General features: G+C 36.8%; 2 protein-coding genes across 2 annotated transcripts in view; one reads left to right on the top strand and one right to left on the bottom strand.

Annotated features, from left to right (window-relative positions):
- Window positions 1-4,157, top strand: part of LOC106878232 (serine/threonine/tyrosine-interacting protein) — a 42,193-nt gene that overhangs the window by 629 nt on the left and 37,407 nt on the right. The gene's annotated exons all lie outside the window — the stretch shown is intronic.
- The window catches only part of LOC106878231 (UPF0669 protein C6orf120 homolog), a 26,632-nt gene that overhangs the window by 20,489 nt on the left and 1,986 nt on the right, over window positions 1-4,157 (bottom strand). The window lies entirely within an intron of this gene.

Below are 4,157 nucleotides of genomic sequence, written 5' to 3'. Positions count from 1 at the left end.
GGGTGTACGGGCAGAAGTCATTCCTTTTCCGCTTTTCTAGCGACCACCCTATATATATATAAAATTTGGGCAGAGGTAAAGAATACTCACACCACCCGTTTTCGGCCTAACCCTAACCCTAAACACCAGGTGTGCGGATTTTTTACCTTCGCCTAAAATTTGTGTATGTGCAAGGTTTTCGTATCTTTTATTCTTCTAATTTATAACCCAAGGTCCTGTTGTTTTCCCGAGCACCTACTAATTTGCAACCAGTCACGTCATCTTTGACCAACGTTCCTGTTCAAAACTTGATCAAATCAGCACTTCGAAACCCTGTGTTTTTTCCAACTATATAAATGCATTTGTAGCGAACTCTAGTGAACTTCCTCTCTCTATCCTATAAATAAATTCATACTGAATCTATTCAATTTGACGGACAGATTTTTAAATTAATTTTTTTAACTGAACACTTCGAAACTTCGGATACTGGTAGAATGTTTCACATAGAACAGGGTTTACTCTTTACGTTTTTGACAAAATTTTGTATTTTAGAAGTTATTTCGTATTTGTGAAATAACTTCTAAAATACAAAATTTTGTCACATTCTACCAGTATCCGAAGTTTCAAAGGGTTTAGTTAAAAAAATTAATTAGTTGGCTCCAACGGGAGTAGAAAGGAACGAATTGGAATAAATACTGCAAAGCATTTCATCCATCGCTCTATTGACACTGCCAATTTGCCTGTGTTTTGCTTATTTATTTATTGCTTTCCAAACTTTGTGATCGACTTTGAGAAGACTTTGTCTCAACTCCTAAGTGTTCACACTATTTAGTCCTTGCGGAATCGACCAAGTTTCAGAGGATACTGATTACTTTGTAAAATGACAGTCAGAATGGACACCTAAAGATTGAAGGCACACGGATCACAAATTTGGAGTAAGAAATGCGATCGATTTCTTTTATAGGTACAAAGCCTCAGCTTTGAAGAGATGGATATTTTTGATTAAACTGACCACAATTCTTAACTGGTTATTTTTACCGGCCTTGGAAGAATGAAAAATTAATTAAACCTCGAAGGATTAGAACTTAAAACATAAAGAATCTAAAATAAATGCTGTAGGGAATTTTGTCCAACGCTCTACCGATTCTTCTATGAAAAAATAAGCATTGAAATCTATCGTAAAAAAACTGTATTTAGTTTTCTCTCTGATTTAATTGTTATCGATTATATATTGTGTCCAGTTTTGTTTTGTGTCGTATGGTATAATCTCATCTTACATTGAAACTCAGCCATTACTATTTTCTATTCCCATTAGATTGTCTGACCACTGCTTAGACGACACAACACTCACATTACAACTTCTTACTGCATTTCATTACTCCCTGATCTCCAAACCTTCTGGTATTTCAGTTTAATTAACTGTTTGGAACTTTGCAGTGATAACCTTTCACAACAAATGTGCTTCACACACACGCAGCTCATCCGTGACAGCTATGTGAAGAACCAACATTATTCACCTAAACAAGGCGGCGAGCTGACAGTATCGATAAATACGACGGGTAAAATGCTTAGCCTGAAAATGTTTGGGAACCACTAGTCTAATCGGTACTATCAGAGTTAACATAGGTGAGGCAATATACAAAATATATAGAATTGTAGTGAACAAATACTGTGTGGCTATTTCCTCTCCAGTCATTCTGGGGTGGAAATACCCGGACGATGTCTAGGCATGGCGGTGTTGTAAGAAGCTTGCTTCCCAACCACGTGGCTCCGCTTTCAGTCCTATTGCGTGACACCTCGGGCAAGTGTCTTCTACTTTAGCCTCGGGCCGACCAAAGCTTTGTGAGTGGATTTGGTTGACGGAAACTGAAAGACGCCCGTCGTATATATATATATATATATATATATATACAGCTGTGTTTGTATGTGTCTGTGTTTGTCCCTACCACCGTTTGACAACCAGTGTTGAAGTGTTTCTGTCCCCGTAACATAGCGGTTCGACAAAAGAGACCGATAGAATAAGTACCAGGCTTTAAAAAATAAGCTGAAAGTCAGAGTGGAAGTGAGGATTCCGTGTCGCTATGAATGTGTTATGAATTTATAGCACCACGGATTGTCCTCAACCACCTGTGAAGGCTAGGGAAAGGCAAGAGAGTGAGAAGGTGGTTGATGTTCCACTGTCCGTGGAGGCTAAGGAAAAGCGCGAGAAGAATACGGACTGTGATCTTAAGAGACATGTGATTTGTGGAAACGCATGTAGTGATGCATTAAATGTTTATAAATTCCAATCAGGGATTATTGTTATTATTACTATTTAGATGTCTGTGTGTCCCACTACCGCTTGACAACCAGTGTTGGTGTGTTTACGGCCCGTAACTTAGCGGTTCGGGTAAAGTAGCCGATAGAATTAGTACTAGACTTTAAAAAAAATATTAAGGCCAACTAAAAATTCTTCAAGGCGGTGCCCCAGCATGGCCACTGTCGAAGAACTGTAACAAGTAATATATATATATATATGTATGTATGTGTTTTTGTTTGTCATTCCCGCTTCACACAACCGTAGTCCGATGATTGAAACAAATAAAATATACAATATTAAAGCATTTAGTGACGATATAAATCATTAGCTTAAATTCTGCCAAGAAAGGTAAGGGAAAAAGATCATTGCGCACCTTCCTTTTATTTGTAAACGTTATGTTTTACTAAAACATTTTTTCCTGCTAGAAATAGATCGCTCTCTACCATTTTCAAACAGCGGCAAGGATCAAACACTAAAACTATTCCATCGAGAATAAATCACTCTGTTGTAATAGATTTAGCAACTGGTGAATGGGGAAAATTTTGCAACATACTAGGAAATTTTTGCAGCATAGGAACTGATACAGTATAAGAATTTTATCTATTTTCAAGCCTTAACCCATCACTCCAAACAATTTTGGGATTAATGCCAGAGCTACACAACTATAGATAGATAGATGGACAGACAGATAGATGGACAGACTGATAGATAGAAAATACTGGGGCGATAAAAGTAGAAAAAAAGAATGTGTGATGGAAAAGAAGAGATAAAAAGAAAGGAATTGGTTTTGACTGAGAAAAATAGGCTAATCGATAGTCGTAACTTAGAGAATAGGAGATGGAAAGAAAGAAGGAATATTTTAAGGGAGAGGTGTGTAGAGTGAAAGAGAGAGAGAGAGGGAGGGGGTGATGTATAGAAGTTATGGAGACAAGAAAAGGAAAATAGATTGATAGAAATATATAAAAGGGAAATACAGGAAAAAAAAATACGCCCAAAGATTGAGTGAATAGGAGATAGAAAGAGAGAGAACGCAATTGTCAGTGAGAAAGGGAGAGAAGAAAAGGGGCAAGGGAAAGTCAGTAGAACGAAATATTAGAGAGAGGATGAAAGAATTTTAAGAGATTAATAAAGATTGGGAGAAGAAGAGAAGTTGGGGGGGGGTCTAGTCGAATCATAGGGAAAAGAATATTGTAAAGCAAGAAAAAACGAAAGAGACATAAAGGAAATTTGGAGATAGATAGATAGATAGATAAATAGACAGATAGAGAAATAGATAGATAGAGAGAGAGGGGGGAGCGAAATATATCAGCATAAAATCAGCCCTGCTCCAGTAGAATTATGGTCAAAAGGTGGTCCAGCCTTGACCATCTAGTCTTTGTATATGAAGGATTACAATATCCAAAATACCCTTCTTATTGTTGTTTAGCTCTAGGGCAGTACTAGGCGAGCAAACCTATGACCAAAGGCGACCACCCGTTTTCTTTACTTTTGGTATACAGTTGGATTATAATATTACGTGTGCCCTCCTATTTTTTAGGAGTATGATTTGCGGGAGATTTGGTTGGTCTTTTTAGTTTGTCAAGTCAATCACTTAATGATCTCCCTTTTTGGTCAGATTATCTTTATATATATATAAAAAAAAGTGTTATTTGAATGTGAATTGGCTTCTATGACTAGTAGGTCAAACGACCACGTAGGCTCGGGGATCTCACATATACACACGTACGCACGCACAGATAAACAGACAGATAGACAGATGGATGGATAGATAGATAGATAGATATACTTGTATAGAGTGTATACAGTATATATATGCATATATCTATCTATCTATCTAGATATATATATATATATATATATATATATATATATATATATA

Source organism: Octopus bimaculoides, chromosome 11 (genome assembly GCF_001194135.2).
Source record: "Octopus bimaculoides isolate UCB-OBI-ISO-001 chromosome 11, ASM119413v2, whole genome shotgun sequence".
NCBI lineage: Eukaryota > Metazoa > Mollusca > Cephalopoda > Octopoda > Octopodidae > Octopus > Octopus bimaculoides.
This window is presented reverse-complemented; position numbering and strand designations above follow the sequence as displayed.